This window comes from Echeneis naucrates, chromosome 18 (genome assembly GCF_900963305.1).
Source record: "Echeneis naucrates chromosome 18, fEcheNa1.1, whole genome shotgun sequence".
NCBI lineage: Eukaryota > Metazoa > Chordata > Actinopteri > Carangiformes > Echeneidae > Echeneis > Echeneis naucrates.
In genome coordinates this window covers 9,054,865-9,072,475 of record NC_042528.1, presented here as the reverse complement: position 1 = coordinate 9,072,475, position 17,611 = coordinate 9,054,865, and the positions used below count along the sequence as shown (strand labels likewise).

Genomic DNA, 17,611 nt, shown 5'->3' with positions numbered 1-17,611 from the left:
AGCTCAGCGTATGGCACAGGGTGCGTGTGAGCGGTAGTAACCGTGTCTGTGAATCAGTCTGTCTCTGTGCCTGTCACTTTGCAGGTGTCCGTCTGTGTGCGTATGTGTGCGGCATGACTCACAGGGCAGACTGTCCAGGAGATGTTATCATGGTTGTTGCCGTTGTTATCTTAGATTACATTTTTGGGATGACTGCATCCTTGGCAGCATGAAAATGTGCTAAGTGGAGAATAATAAGGAGGCTATGATGTAAAGAGAGAAAAAAAACTGTTTCTGTTCTTTTCTTAGCACAGCTCTTGGGCTAGAGTCAACTCAATCTGCTCTTGAATTCATGAATGTCAAGGAAGATAGAAAATGCACAATGGCAGATGTATCCAATCAACTGTGAAAATGTACACAGATGAAAAACACTTTGACCTTTAAAACTTTGCTGAAAGGATAGTCCTGAGTAGGCAGAATGCGAAATGGCCAGTTGTAGAAAGCTGTGTGTATGTGTGTATAAAGGAAAAATGTGAAGAAATAAGCAAGACTCTTTGGAGGGACTACTGATTGTCAAAGGGTTAGATAAAGCACTTGTTTAAGTATGGATTTATGTCCCGACTGTTTTCTTTCTCTGTGTATCTGGCTCTCTCAAAATGATCCCTCCCCTGTCCACCCTGTTATTTCTCTCTCTTTCCCTCTCCACCCTGTTTCTACTGCTTTCACTCTTTAATTTTCACCTTCCATCCTGTCGCCTTGTCTGTCTTGCTCCCTCTCTTTCCTCCCAAAGTTCAACTCTTGCCTGTTCTTCTCTGTCCATAAGCAGGCACACATTTCAGCTGCTCCCTTCCAATTAGTTTTCATGCTGAAATGTCAGCCTACAGTTTAGGTGGAAAGCAACTTTAACAGGGAATGAGTCCAAATTCTGAAAATGAAAACTGTCCGATTGCCTTGGCTGAGTCTAAAACAAATGGCTCCATCACCACATTAGATTTCAGAGCAGCATTCCACAAGTGCATGAGATGACGACGACAGTGTAATGATGAGCCAAAATATTCTAGTGGCAGGCTTTAAACTGAAACAATGTTCTGAAAGCTGCTACAGGCTCTGCAGGGCGTATGGAGTAATTGTATTTCTCTTTCTATCCTTCCTCCTGCCTCTTTCACTTACCTCTGCTATCATCATTTCACTCATCAGGTTCACTGCCCTTTATAGCCACCTGTCTCTTTCTGTCTTGCCTGCCTCATCTGTGTTTTCCCAGGTCGTCCCATTACGCTCTCCTCACCTTTTGCTCTCTTCCATCTCCTGTCTGCCATTCCACACCTGAGTTGTTTACTACCTTTGCTTCTCCCTGGCCCGATTTCTATCTGTGGTTTCTCCCATATGTCCTTATTACTGTCTGTTTTACTGCCTCACTCAACTTCAACTTTTAATCATTCGAGATCCTTCTCTGCCCTGCCCCATAACACTTTATCTTACATTTCCTAATTCACTCATCCATTTCACTTTAGTCTTCTCTCCTCTGGTACTTTCAGTCCATCTCTTACCCAACCTCTTCCTCTTTTCAGTTGTACGTGATCTGTCACAGCAGCATAAACCCAAACCTGGTTTACATAATCTGATTAGAATCCACACACACATACACAGTAGCTGTCCAGTCATGTTGCATGCCTGACTGCGGGTGTTTTAGCATGCAATGTGTGTGTATGAGATTGTGTGCACAAGGGTACATGCCTGTGTGATCGTGAAATCTTGAAAGTGTTAGTTTTAGTTGTGTGGAGGAAGTATTGTTAAGTCTGGCGATTTCATCATTGGATAAAAGAAGGGATAAGGATCAGACTGGAAAACAATAAAAATTGAAATGTAACAGGAGTGGACAGCAAGAGCTCTTAAATACCCATAATCCACTCTGTGTCATGCTATTGCCCCTCTTATATACACCCAAATCACAGCTTTTTCTCTATTCTGTCTTTTTTTCACACTCAATATTTCCATGGTTTGTCTTTGTGTGTGTTTATGTTCAGTGTCAGGCCCCACAGACCTCCGTGTAACTGATTTCAAAAGGACACAGGTGCCAGCATGAATCTGAAAATAAGGCCACTTGTTATCTTTTCTTGTGCTCCCTGAACATATTGTTCTCCTTTGAAAATACATTCCTGTTATAGAGCGTTTTTGCTGCCACTCTGTGCTGCTCTTGTGAAATGAAAAAAGCCCTGTGGGGTTTTATTATACTGGAAAGCATTGAGCTAATGAAAGACTCGCTTCTATTTAACTTCATTATTTTCGCCAGAACTCTGTCGCTCCCATTTCCTGAACACAAACAAATCAAAAGCAGCAGTGTTATCCATCTGCTAAGTTATCAAACTGGACTGCTTCTTGGCATCTCTGACGGGACCACACACACACACACACCCACACACACACCCACACACACACCCACACCCACACACACACACACACACACACACACACACTTCCTTTTGGCAGTCAGCTAAGGGAGCAGTAATTTCTCACCACCACAGAGGTATTTACATTTGAAATTAAAGAAATGGAGGAAAGAGAGAGCAGGGGAGTGCCGGTCCTTTATGAATATGGCTGAGCATTGAGCCAAAGGAGTTGCAAAGTGCACAAATATCTTATCTGGAGAGTAGTGACAAAGCAGTGGAGATGGAAGGAGACTGAAAATAAGATCAGGAAAAAATAGAGTGAGGGGGAGGAGAGATGAGGGGGAAACATCAGAGGCTACTATATGAAATAATGCATGATATGATTTATCTATAAATGCAATGCATTGCTGCACTGTGTGTTAAACCAGTGAGTCACAACCTTCTCGTCTTTTGACCTGTAGCTCCATATTCTGAAGAGTTTCCTTTAAATTGCTGAGATGTTTAATTTAAATTTTTTTCTCCCCAAAACAGCCAACATTTTACATAGCAACAAAGTTCAGGAGCATGTTAGGCTACTTCTACTTTTTATGTTCTAAGCTAGTTTTTGATCAAAAATATTGGTCTTTCTCTTAAGTAGGATTTTGGATAATGGACTTTTACTTTGCTCTTCAAGTACTTTGCCAAAGTATAGCATCTGTGGTCTCTTTCCGTCTCCATTCCTGCGGGAGCACATGCCCCCTTTCATTTGTAAATTGCTTTTTCCCATGATGCTGTCTCTGTTATTTACCTTGTACTTGCAGATTCATGAACAAGTCGACTTGGCTAAAACCACTGTTCCTGAAGCTTTACTCATAAAGTGATCACTAGTCCCCTCAAATCTTGATTTCTTTTTTCGGTTTGCACTCACTTGCAACACGCCAGTTAGGCTGAACACCTGAGCTGCAGAAAATGGCTATGACATCAAAATGGAGCAAAGCTTTGAGTGGAGGTGTAAAGGCAAAGGCATCCAGGGAGAGTGTGTATGCTGTGATGGCTCTTAGTTGAGAGCCTCGTGTGAGTTCATGTGTGTGCCATCAAAGCCCCCACAGCAGAAAAATAACACTTAAATGAACAGCCTGTGCAAATGTGTTTTGTATACATCTGTGTATGTGGCTGTGTCACCAAATCATTGTAGCAAAAGAAAAAAAAAAAAAAAATCCACGAGTGAACGAACAGTAAAAGACATACGGTATGGTGAGTTGTTGTGGGTATGTTAAGTTTAAATGTTCACTTTCAGTGTTCTTATGCATTTATTTATGCATGATAAGCGTGTGGGTGTTTGTGCGTATATGTGTGTCTGTTTTTGTGTGTGCACACTTTAGCTTGCAAGCTCCCCCAGGCTCTGCGCTATTCTCTCTGTGTGTGACTTTAGCCATGGAGGGAAGTCTGAGCACCATGCTGCCAGCATCTCTCAGCATCACACACACACACACACACACACACACACACACACACAGGCAAAAAACAAACAAATGGAGCCTGGCAGATACTGTGCTGCATATGAACATCTGCAACATGACTTGAGTTCAGGGAGTGATGGGAGTAGATGTGTGTGTGCATGAACCAAACATATCCATGACTTCATATCCATAGAAAACTAGCAGACGATGATGGTGATTGTGTGTTGCGTAACACCATACGGGTAATATGCATTATGGGATTGCATACATTATATTATGGGGATTATCTAAAGATAGAATTACATATTTATCAGAGTGCCAGGGTCATTTAGAAAGAGGCTTACAATCTCACATGTTATAGTCTACAGCTGTGTGAGGAAATTACACACTTTCTATTTATCTTATAGCCTCATTAGGATTCCCAAAACACTTCAATATTACATGTCACATCAAACCTATTACATGCATGCATAATGCATGCACGCATCCTCACATCATAGGTGGGGATTAAATTTCAGTGAGTTACAATCGTGATCAAACATCACCTGTTAGGATACATTACATTACATTGCTTAGTTCACCCCATTTATATCAATATTGAAAACACCTCTCAGTAAAACTGAGTGTGTGTTGGTCTACTGTATATCTCATATTGAATTCAACGTTAACTTATTCATTTTTGACAGTTTTACACACAAGACCTCTCTGGGATGAATTTAACACACTCACATTCTCCGAGGGTCTTCCTCCTCTGACTGGGTCCATCCTGTTATTTTTTCCCCTCTCATCCCTGATTATGTCTTCATAAAGGCAGTGTAGTTATTAACCTCTCGTCCTACGGCCATGTTCATTACCTTAATTTTCTAATGTGGAGTAATAATCTAGAGGTAGAATGAAACATTCATACACACTTCACCATTCATCTGTCTGCTGATATGCCACCAAACCTCTTTGGCCTGTACAGCCTAAAGGCCCCACTGACACTTTTCTCATTTCCTCTTCTGTATCCTTCCACCATTACTCTTTTCTCTTCTGCTTTGCTTTTTTCTCTTCTTCTCCATGCCCTCTCTGTTTTTTCCATGCATATCCTTCCGTATCTTTCCTTTTCCTTTGAAAATCCTCCCCTCCCTATTCATCACTTTGCTTCTCTTCTCTGCATTTACCAGCATGACAATCTGTTGCTTGCTTGGATACCAATTGCTGCTTCAAACATGCTTTTAGATGGATCAAAGTAGACACTAAACATTAATACACACACATATGCAGGTACGCACATGTACAGCCATCACATGCATCCAGCTCCACATCCTCACAATAAGCCTGCTGCCAATTACTGACTTCAAAGACTGAATAAATGTTGTGCACTGTTACATCTGAATATTCACATGCACACCCACGCACTTCCTAACCCAACCATTCATTTTACACAAATACGAGTACACAGTTAACATGCATATACATAGAAAATGTATGAAGATGGAAATAGGATAATTAGGACAAACCCATGTGTGTGCAGTGGAGTGTGGGTCTGGCTGTGTAATGGATGCTTGTTATTCTGATCTCCTGGTTGAGTAGGATGTTGGGCGAGTCGAAAGCTTCAAAAGCTCTTTCATGCCCACCTCAGTTTGGTCACATCGACCTTTGGGTCTGTGGATCAATTGACCAGCTTTTATTTGGTCCTTTGGGGAAGACGATCTAACTAATGAAACTGCTGAAGGTTGTTGGAAACATGCTCACATGCAGAAGAAATTGTAAAGGAAAAGCCATTTAGCAATTTAGCAATAGTTGGCCAGCCACCAATCATCAAATAACCAGACAGAAAATGTTTTCATTTTCTTCTGCACTGAAACACATTTTAATAAATTATACTTTTGTACCTAATATAACCTTTTGGTATTTTAAATCAATATCCCTGTTTCTTTGACATTATTAATTTTAAAGTAGGTACAAATGATTTTTGCAAAAAAAAAAAAAAAAAAAGTTCTCACTGCTTTCATAGATTTTTTTTTTTTTTGGTACCTCTTAGGAACAGCAAAACAAGCTGTTCTCATATCTCATATTCTCATAATTCGATGAATTTGAATCATTCCAGGTCTGATTTGCACTTTGCTCTTGTACAGAAGGTGTGAGCTTTTTAGCTGAAAAAAGTTGCCTGTTGAGGCCAAAAATGAATGAGACTGAGGGAAAACATCCAAGCTTTTATGTATTACTCTCAACATATTCATTTTATCCTTTGCTACTTTGAAATAAGAATAGTTCCGCTCTACTCCTCTTCAAGGTGGATTTTGAAGACTTTACTTGAACATAAAACCTGAAACTTGCTTCCATGATCCCTTAAGGTTAACATTTTGCCAGCTTTATAATCTTTTTTTTTTTTTTGGGGGGGGGGGGTTGGTCAAATTTACATGATTGGAAAAACAGCAATTTTCTAAAGCCTCAGCTTGTTGTTTTCAAGGACAGAAAAGTGCTCTGATCTTCAACTTTCAAAGGCACCTGAATCAAACATGGAGGTCTTTTTGCCTTGGCTTGCAGCCGGAGTACTTCTACATAGATTGACAAAAAATAACTAAAGAAGAGGTGATCACATGTTCAGGTTACTGATATCCCTGGTTATCTCCGGTAGGTTTTTTGGAACAGAATAGCAACCTGACTGTTAGATAGGAAGTCACCGTCAAAGTTAAAATAAACTTTGTGGTTCTTGAAGTTGCTTTCACAGAACTGTCACAGAGAGAAAATGAGTCACAGTGACACATAAAGGAGCTGACAAGTAGGACTACCCTGCTCTGGTGCATCACATAAGTTTGATACCTTGCTCATTTGCCCAATAACTCTAAATCTTGAGGTAGTAGAAGTTTTTACTTAATCATTTGCTCCAGTCACATTAAGGGGCTTTAAACTGGCCAGCTTTCCAATTACAACCCCACTCATGTTCTTCTAACCCTGCTGCTTCCTCAGTCCCCTCAGAGCTGTTTTACCAGGAGCTGTTTGTCAAAAGCAGCAGTCTAATTCATTTTTTAAAAGAGAAATGACAGGCAGGCAGAAATTTGATTTCTCTCTGATTTACTCTGAAGCTGTATGTACACATAGTGTGTGTCTTTATTGACCTCCTTCCCTCATTCCTGTCAGATGGTGTCCCAGTTAAATACAAGAAAACAGTATTGATCCAAAGATAGAAAAGCAGCTGGGGAGCCAGGACTAAACTCATTTCACTGAGGATTACCCATTTCTCTTGTCTCCGTCTCGCTCTGGGCTTCTCATTCTGTCTCTCTCACTCACACACACACACACACACATACACGATCAACCTCTTTCCTCACACTCAATAATAATAACGTTAAAGACTTTTGTATCTCATTAATCACCATGGCAACAGTTTTGGACCTACTTTCTACATTGTCTTTCTTTGTTTAACTCTTGCTCACCCACTCTCTCTGTCTCTCTTACCCACACACACACACACACACACAGGCTGCTTTCATTCCCTTAAACTACCCATCCCTGTATATACTGTGTAGTATTGATTATTATTAGATATATTGGAGATATAGTGCTTATGCATCCCCACTTTTGCTTAGAATTTGTTACTGCAGGTTGTATGTTAATATATGCATGTGTTTATGTGTATGTGTGTGTGTGTGAGCAGTAATGAGACCTAGTGAGTGTGTGGAAACAATGGGGAAAAAAAAATTAGTGAGTGTCTGCTAGGAGCTATAGCACGTGTGTAACCCCCTGAGGGCAGAGAAACATTGCCACCAGAGCAGTGCTGCATCCTTTATGTGTGTGTGCTTCAGGGGCCTCTGCATTACTCGGTCTTATGGACGGGAGTTGTATGTTGTATAAATGTGGAATTTAATAGTATGTGTGTGTCTTTCTACTATGAAGCAGGTGCAAACAGCTCAAGATGTCTTTGAGGAGAGCAGATGGGAAATTAAATGTTACTGGAGTCTTTGCCACATGATTCTTTTATAGTGCGTGTGTGTGTTTTTGTGTAGGATTGTGTAAATATGTGAAGTTGTCACCCTGAAGGGGTTGTATAAACACCATTTCAACAGCCAAAGCACAAAACAAGTAGGCAACGTGCACTACCAATGTTACACTCAGGTATTATTTAATGAATCACCATGTTCTTCTGTTCTTTCAGGTACAGTTATTTATTTCCAAACTATTAGTCTGACCTTAAAGCTGGACTAAGCATTATTTTTATATTGAAAACCTACTTGTCTCATCAATCAAAATCACAAACTTTGGCTGCAAATAATCGTCACCTAACCCCACTTTATTATAAAGAGATTGTAAATTCAGCCTATTGTAATTATGAACACTTCTTGGCAGTGGCTCTGGCAGGATTGTATTTCATCCTTTGTGCAAGAACTGCCAGCGCTGTAGGCTGCTGTTGAGTGTCCCACACATGCACAATGTTGGCTACTTGAGTAAGCAAGAGAGCGAGGAATCAATTAATGTTTTTAACATTTTTGTCACAGTAAAAGTCCACCGCAAAGCTCTAATTAGCTGCCAAACATATTTAAAGACCAACCAACAAGCCTAAACAATGACTTTCAGCAAAATTATAGGATATGATATAATGTAAAAATGCTACGGACACTCACCAGATGCTCTCATTTATATAGATACAACATAAAAAATCTATGAACAGTGCTTACAGCATAACCACTGCAGGTGCTATTGCTTCTTATCTCAGTACATTGAAAGAATGGGAATAAACCGTCACTCTTTCTGGCCCCATACGCGTTTTTCTTCATTTGAGACGGATGACGTTTGGGCCCTCAGGCGTTCTTCGAGACTGAGGTGATCATTTAGAAGACCTGTGTGCTGAAACATCATCTGTCTATCTCTGAACACTGTGTGTACAGCAGCCCCTCAGTTTTGGGGTCATTTTGGCAAGAAGCCATCAGCTCTGCTGCTTTGACAGTCAGGAGGATGATATGTGTTAGAGAGAGTTGTAGTTGCTAAGTGTTGTTGGGTTGTGGAAGTTACTTCTCCCTCTTGGCAGTGGACTGGCCGCTATATAAAGGTTGTGGTATTTTTTTTCAGCTCTTGGGTCCAATTTAACATCAAAGGACCGAGGTTGTACCGATCTGTCTTGTTAGTTTTGTCATCTTTTGTGGCTTTCTTTCCAATAGTTTATACTTAGATCCCCCTTCCCTCAGAGTTGCGGGGATTCAATGTTGAAACTTGGATGATTTCCACCATAGAGTTTGGAGCCTATGTCCTCAGGTTGAAAATTGGTTGAGATGCTTTCTTGCTGCACCAGACTGAAAGACATTAGATCAAAGTATTTCGGAAGTTGCTAGGTGGGGAGGGGCGATATTGCTCTCAGCAGGGGTTGAGGATTAGAGAGTCAGCCACAATCTATAACAATTCCAGAGTGGTCTTGTTATGGTTGAATATCATTCATGTTTTCCAATTTTGCTGACTCACAACCTTGAACAAGTTCTTGGATGTGACCTTTGAAAACTGGGCTAACTGAACCGTACATTCATAATTTTCTGATAATTTTTTGTGTAACATTTGCACATAAAACCACAATAAATACCTGCAGAGGAATTACCTGGCAACTCTTGGACCAATTCAGTTATTTATTGGAATCTTTTCGTTTTCCGTATTGACAGCCTATATTGACGTGTTGTATATGAAGTAAGTGATGTCATGGTTTTTTCTCTGGCTGTGCTGCTGACAGCATGACAGAACTGGCATATTTGGTGCGTAAGGCATGATCTCCAGCCTCCTTTTGATGACCTCTGGCAGGGCAATGAACACAGCTCAGAAAGTCTGGCATTCTGACATCCTGTATGCTCTTCAGAGAACCAGGATAAGCAAATTAAAATGTCTCACTAAAACACATAAGTCTGTGATTAGAAAGCAGTGTCAGGCAGCTCAGCCTTCTATTCTTATTGAAGTAAAGTTATCAATGCTTAGAGTCAGAACTGTCATTTGCTGGCACAAAGCAGGCAAGTGGGAGGAGGTGCTGAATGGTGCCACTGGAAAGAGAAAAGGGCTTAGAGGAAATATCTAACAGCTCCACTTGCTGTTACTATATTGCCACTACTACATTTGCACTCTCCCTTCACATGTAACACCCCTCTTGAGTCCTGGGAGTCCTGTGGCTATGGTATTAACGGATTTGGAGTTATATAAGAAGCCACTAACTTCAGTAAAGAAACACTGCCCTTCCCCTTTCCTCTTAAGTTATCATGGGGTGGATTGGTGTCGAGTTTGGCTGACCCCAGACAGAGCCTGCTTATAACCTGCTGTTGGGTTTGTCAAGGGTTTGTGAAGCACCACTTCACTGGGCATTAGCAAAGCATGCTAACACAATGCACTGTTCGCACTTTCCATTCCAAAAATACATATGATGATATGATGATTGACAACCTTGTGCTAAAAAAAAAATAATCTGTTAATGCTAGTTTGGCTTGCTAATGCTCTCGATACAGAATTAGAGTCTTCCTCTGGATTCATGGCAGCTTTCTGCCATTCAGCTTTCTCATGAAGGGTAAGAATAGAACATGACAGCACACATGTCTGTACACCAAGTATGCAGATAAAACCAGGAAGCATTTAGTACAACAGCATACTGCTCACATTAAATGCATTTATGCATGTTTATTAGCAAAAATTACAATTTCAACATTAAATCTGCACACTCTTGATAGTACTGCAACATGTATGTATTTGCAGTATATGGACCTGGGTGGATGTGGAGACTTCTCTCAAAAAACAAAAAAAAACAAAAAAAACAAAAACAAAAGCTAAGTCAATTTCTGCAGTTGAAAAGTAAAAGCATTTGGCTTATAAAACGAGTTGCAGGTGATTAGGCAATAACAAAGCAAGGTATTTTATTTCAGGTGGGTATGGAACAAGAAGGAGCAGCAACAGAAGCCATAGGTGAAACACCTTCAACTTCGCAGCCATTGAAGTAACTCCTTTAACTGTTATCAGCAAGGCTGTTTTTAACAAATCTAGCAGGGCTGAGTTTCCGGCTCCTAAATTAATTCTCAAAACTGCAATATGGCCAAGTGTGAGCAAGAGCTGTCAAAATAATCACAATATAAATTTGTTTCATATTGTTCATTGAGTGAAATCTTTGAGATTGTCTCTTCAATACCTTTTATAAATACCTGGTGTGCAGCCAGTCTGTTTGTGCGTGTTTGTCTGTGAGTGCACATAGGTTATTGACTCTCAGTCTGTTTACAATGCAGACAGCCAAATGGGCAGTCAACTGCAACAGTGAGTCACTCAGTCACCCTCGACTCAATGCTGTGCTCTTTAGACAAGACTGCAGCTCACTGTGAGGTGTGACTGTGTGTAGATGTGTGTGTTTGTGTTGTGTATGTAGTCTTGTATTTTAGGTTTCCGCAATGTTTTAGTGTCATAAAAAAAAAAAGAACTATTTGTTTTTGTTTCAGTCCCTGTGCCGCATTAACTGTGTGTTTGCATTGGCAATCCTTACACTGCATGTGTAAGGACGGTTTGTAGTGTTTGTGTACGTTTGTGTTTGTATGTGTGTGCTGCATGCGCCCGTTTTGAAAGCAAACTCTTTCTGTTTGACCTTTGGAATTCCCTTGGTTCGTCGCAGACCACTGCATTGCCATAGATCTGCACACACCATTTATTTTGTGTGTGTATGCTGCACAGACACTGAGATAACCTGAATGAGATGCGGAGAGTGAGAAACTTCCTAAATGTTAAACTCTGAAGCAGAATTTGCATGGTTTTAGATATTATTCATGTATAATTTAAAGGATTTCATGAGTTGAATTAAACGAAAAGAGTAAAGGGGCTGAAGATGCAGGGCGGAAAAAGGAGACAGAAGTAAAGATGGTGAGCTCAGAACCTGCAGGTCAAAAGTTATTTACACAGTTTTAAAGAAATAACCCTTTATTTTCTTGCTGATGTTGAATATTTGGTGGTTTTCAAATTGCATTCATATGCATATGGATCAAGGCTCAGATCAATATCTGAATGATTGCATTTGCTGACAGGATCAATAATAAATACACAAGAAGGTTACTGGAATGCATTCCCAAAGGGGGTGAAGTGAGTTAGATTCAAATCCTTCTGGTATGATTGGGTCAGAATAATTTAGCTTCTTTTGATTAGTTGCTGTTGTTACGCTTCTTTCTTTGGTTTCTTTTTTAGTCCTTTCTTCAGCATGTTCTTTCTGTCCTGATGTGATCATTTAGAAACAGAGTTTTGATATGCAACAATGATCCCCTGGCTGGGAATCAAATGTTTCAGTTATGATCTACTTCCCAGCCATAAAGTTAAATTCTTCACGCAATATATTTTATTAAGAGTCACTTTCTTGGTCCCAAATCATTAAACATGGGGGCTAATTCCAGTGTTGACATAATTGGTTTTGCAGATCACGACTTACCAACCATCTAATTTGTATGTATGTTCCAAAGATGCTGATGTGTGCAGATGGTGCCGTTTTATTGGAGTTTATAGAAATGAATAGAGCTTGAAAGCAGGAGACAAAGGGATGAGGAGGTGTGATGTGTGGGAAGAAATATACAAAAATGGGCAGTTGAAGAAGAAAAATGAAATGCCATGGAGGAGTCCAATTGTCATAAAGGGAAGTGACGAAAAACAATCAATGAATGGTAGGTGGAAATGAATGAGGTGGGTCAGGGAGGGAAGGGTGGATGTGAACTGATGACAGCAGGAGAAAGATGTGGGAAAAATAGGAAAGGAGTGATAAAGGGAGGAATACAGTCTGACCGACCTCTTCACATCTGTCATCCTGTGTAAAGTTATTATGGGGCGAGAGAACAAACAACAGCAAATTTGAAAAATTGAGATTAAAGAAGCATAGAATGGTAATATGCATCAAAATATCAGAGAGAGAGAGTAAACAAGTGACATGAAAATGAAAGTCATGAGAAATGGTGGAGAAACGCGGGAGAGATAAAACTGGCATCAGGAAGACAAGCGTGACAGCTACTGAGAGAGAAAACGAAGGAAAAACGTACAGGTGTCGAGATAAATGGAAATTCCATTCAGTAAGAGAAAAATGGATAGCCGTTTTAAAGATCTATGTGATGGACATAAACATACACACGTATTTCCTTACGTCATTGTGCGTGTCGTCAGGACCAAGTACATATTTTGACTCCTAGCGTTCATTGTGCTTTGACCTTGCTCCGCTCTGCTCATCAGCGCCATATGAGAGCCGGAGACATGCTGTGTCATCTAATGACACTTGAGAAAGGTCAACATCAGGGGCTGAAGCATCAATCTCTCAACTTTGACTGAGAGCACATTCTACAAAAAGAGCAGATTTTACATGCCGCATTATAAACATGCTTATATGCGAGATAGGTATGTCTTCTACTAGGCATTATAACATCGTGTCAACTGGCCACTTACTGCCTTTACACACACATGCATGCGCATTAGTCTGCTCCGTATCTGTAATCCACTGCACCAGTAGACACCTGTCTTCAGTGTTGAGTCTAAAATTGGAAAATGATGGAGGTGAATCTCAAGTAGCTTGTATATTACATCCTATGCAACATTTAGTCCTGGAACAGCAATATGATTGAACAAAAGCCATTCTAGCCGGGAGAAGTGGGGCCTAGTGGTTAATAAGGTGAGGCTGTGGCCGCAAGATTGTCAGTTTGAATCCTAGGAAGGGCTGATAGACGCACATGCATACACACAAAGGCACACACACACACATTTTGTCTTCCTTTAGCAGCTGCTATCATCCTGCCCTTGAACAAGACACTAAAGTCCTAACCAAGGCCGACAATGCAAAACAGTGAGGGTAAAGCTAAGTGAACAAAAGCAGCTGTGCTTAATCAACCTTCTCCTCTGGAAGGTTAAAGTAATAACAGCAGACATTTTTATGAAGATGTCCCTTTTGCTGCCCTGACCTCACCGATATAATAATAAATGATATATCCATATATTTGGCGAACAGAACAGAATGCAGTACTAATTGGTGGTGTAGGCAAAGAGCAAGTAATGTTTTACTATTGCTACATAGCCAACATAAGCATCTATTCATTTTTGGATTTTGTTTTTCTTTGGGGGCCTGGCTTCTGGCTGAATTAGATAGGAAAGCTTGAAGAGTGAAAAGAAATGGGGAAGATAGAGTGGGGGGTGACACCGAGCTGGCGTCGCCAATGAAGACCTTGTGGCCTTCAGTTCTTGGGTTTCACCGTCTATCCACTACTAAAGGTTAACAGTTAAGCATCAGATTTTACTGTTCTATGCGTCAAGGATTTATTTTCTTCTGCTGATGTGGGCCTGCTAACAAATGGGCTCTGGCCGCCATCACCCTGTTTCATCACTTTGTGATTGTGGCTTACTCTGGTCTACAGTCTGCCAGAAGACATAGTGCTGCTCACACAACATAACATAAGCTCCTCTTTAATAAAGACAAAGCTCGTCTGAAGCACCACCTGCTCCTGAGAAGAAAGCACGTCACAGGGAAAACTTACAAGTAGCCCCTTTAATACACTGATATAAATAATCTATGTGCTTTGCTGTTTTGTACAAACACACACGACACTATGCAGGATGAGCACAAAGTACACTGCTCAGTCCCAGGACATAGTTTATGTTGATGCCCAAGGGTTGGTCAGATCACGATAGTACAACACTGAGAGGTGTAACAAACATTTGGCTGACAGTGAGACACAACAACTGGTTCCTGAGTAATCCTCACTCAAACAGTGGAGACAGGGGGGTAACTTTCTGCTGAGACCGAGCAAGCAAAATGTCTTCCGTGGCCTTAATACTTAATTTGTTTGCATTCCACTATCTACTTTGTGTAGTTTTACTGCCAGTGACAATATATAACCAGCTATGATAGCAGCTGGCTTCCACTTTATGACTAGGTGTAAAGGTAGCTACTGTGTCACAACTACCACAGACGCAGGTTTTATGTCTCTACCTGTCAGCAATCATCGCTGAGCACGTATGTAAAATCAACGTGCATCACCCTGTTAGATGGATTAAACACACATCATGCTGTACATTAAATATTCTTTTACAACAGCTGCAAAATGATTTTTATTGGAAGGGAGTGTCTAGTTAACATTAGCAAATTAATTTCACAATGCCGAAAGAAGAGAGAGAGTTTCCGCACTGAAGGATTGACAAGTGACCATGGGAAGTATAGTGTGGAGACACTGCAAAATGAGGAATGTCACAGTCACCACATGGGTGTTCATGTTCTCTCAAATGTCTGCATTTAATATTTCATTGCTTGTAATTGAACGCAGGACTCCATTGGAAGCTCCAGAGACTCATAGATTTTACTGTGGGGCAACGGCAAAGTGACACTGAGGAGATTTGTTAGAGAGCTGTGAGAGAGGAGGGCATCTGCATCTTAATTGATCTGAGGGTGGAATTTTTTTTTTTCCAAATGTGACTATAAATAAATAATTCATCCATACAAATATATGTGCATATTAGTAGTCGCATGGTGCCTTTGTGAGATATTGTAATTACTGTAAAGTATCTACCCTGTTGTATGGATTGTGACTTTGAGTGCTTCCCCAACTCAAGATCAAACCTGCGTGATCCTGAGTTTTTTGTGGACGTGGAGGCGTGTATTTTTGTTGTGTGTGTTTGTGTGTGTCTGTCAGGATGTGTGGTCCCCTGCAGCCAAGCCAGATGGTGGTGTCAAGTGCCGACCACTGAAATTGAGTGCTCTGACATCACCCTGCCACAGTCGCACTCGGTTTGCGGTTTGCGTGTATGCTAATTTGTATGACAGATCAATCAGATGGCCAGGGTGACTTCAGGGCCGTCCACACCTATTTGTAAGAGTCTCTGCCTTAACTTTCCAACACTCATTTTATCTGTAAGTCTCTCTCTCTCTTTGTCTCTCTGCAGCAGAGGGGTAGTTTCACCCATGGATGCACACACTCAGTGAGCGTGCTCAGCATAATGAACGAACACACACGTACACGCATACGCTCAGGCAGCAGTAGTAATTAACAGATAACTGCAAGAAGCCATTATCGTTACATGAACGAGGTGGGATCAAACGCTCCCACCAACATAATGGACAATTAGTCTTTGCACCGTCAAGTGTCCAACACAAAAGTCCCAACAACTGGACCTGCAATGATGTTACTGTGTCTCTGACTGAGCATTTACAGCCTTGTCTCACAAAGGAAACAGTAATGTGTATTTTGGATGGGGTCATTTGTAAAAAAAAAAAAATATAGACTTAACTGTAATTTCTCCTTTTCTTCTTCTGGAGTCTTTTGAGACATTACCACTGATTATATTTATCAGAAGAAATGGAAAAGATTTTTCCCATGAAAGTTCACTGCAAGACATAAGAGGACATAGAGAAGAAAGGTGATGGTTTTGAAAAGGCAATTTTGCTCACATTCTCAGTTCTGGGTAAATGATGTAATAGAGAAATCTTTTCAGTTCATGAATAATCGGATGGATGAATTGTGTTCAGGTTTTGCCATAAAGACAATACAGTTGAGTTATAAATGCCCACTTTCGGGAAGAGAAGCGTCTGAACAATTTTCTTTTCAGAATCTAACACCTCTTGCTCCAGGGAAACATTCTTGGGCTTTTGCTGTTAACTGAGTTCAACAGCTAGTGACTAAATCTGTTTTTGTGGTTTGTTGCTGGATAGGTGGTGTACCATGGGGGTTTAGAGAATGGTAAATGGGAGCTAAACGACTTGGAGTCAGCAAACACAACAGTGAACTCAAAAGATGCTTAAATTGACACCTTTTGGATTATATGATTATTGCTGCTGTCACCTCACAGCACAATGAAAATCTTTGGACCATCTCTGATGCCTGTGACAGAGTCAGGAACATGTTCATGCAGCACAATTAGAAAGACTTCAATGACCACTTGCAGAGATAGTCTTTATTTCAGATTCTAAATTGGGCTGATTATCTTTTCCTTTCCACCTGATTTACTTTACTCTCTTGTGGTCTCTCCTCCCCCTACTAATCTAGTCCAAGCTAATGTTGCCACCATCAAAACTATGGTTAAACAGCCTTGCATGGCTGGTGCTGAAATTGATCCCTCAGCAAAATATTTGCATGGATCTGTTTCTCTATTTTTTTAATCTCCAAAATTCCAGACAGTAACAACAGAACATGTGGATTATATGTGGCATTGCATGATGTATATTTCACTCTACAGATGATTTTTGGGTTTAAGGATTCCTTTCGTGCAGGATCTAGCATCTTACCAGAGCTTTATATATGCCTGAAGACTCTGTGTGTTCCTGTGCTTGTGTGCATGTAGGATTTTTATTCCACCTCAAGGTTAAAATGGAAATCCACGCCATCCATATTAGTCTGGCTATATATCTCCTGCTCCGGACTTATTTTTTATTACACTCCCTCATTTCCTCTGCTGACTGCTGCATCTGATGCACCCTCCATCCCCTTTTTGGTAGTCATGTCATAAATTTAAACTGTTGTTGTCTAATCTCCTCTTCTCTACTCTCACAGTCTCATTCTCTATCGATTGTGGCTTCTGTTAATTAACAGAATTTATTGTTAAGTAGTCAAACTCTGATTACCTTGTTCTAGTCGAAGAAACACAGACTCTCACACAGGAGGTCAGAATAATCAGCTTGTACTCAGACCACACCTCTTCGCCTTTGCACAAATTAATTTGAGTTACATTGCAGCAATAGCTGCAGCCCCAAGAGATTTTGCACCAACCAGATAGAAAATAGCTGATTGTAATGCCAACTTCTGCCCTGTAATAAAAGAATACCAAGGGGTGAGATGTTTCATGAGCATTATGGGCTTATGTCTGATGATGTTATGCCTT

The 17,611-nt window shown here is 40.6% G+C and overlaps 1 protein-coding gene across 3 annotated transcripts in view; it reads left to right on the top strand.

Moving 5' to 3' along the window:
• The window catches only part of slc8a4b (solute carrier family 8 member 4b), an 80,351-nt gene that overhangs the window by 5,724 nt on the left and 57,016 nt on the right, over nucleotides 1–17,611 (top strand). The gene's annotated exons all lie outside the window — the stretch shown is intronic.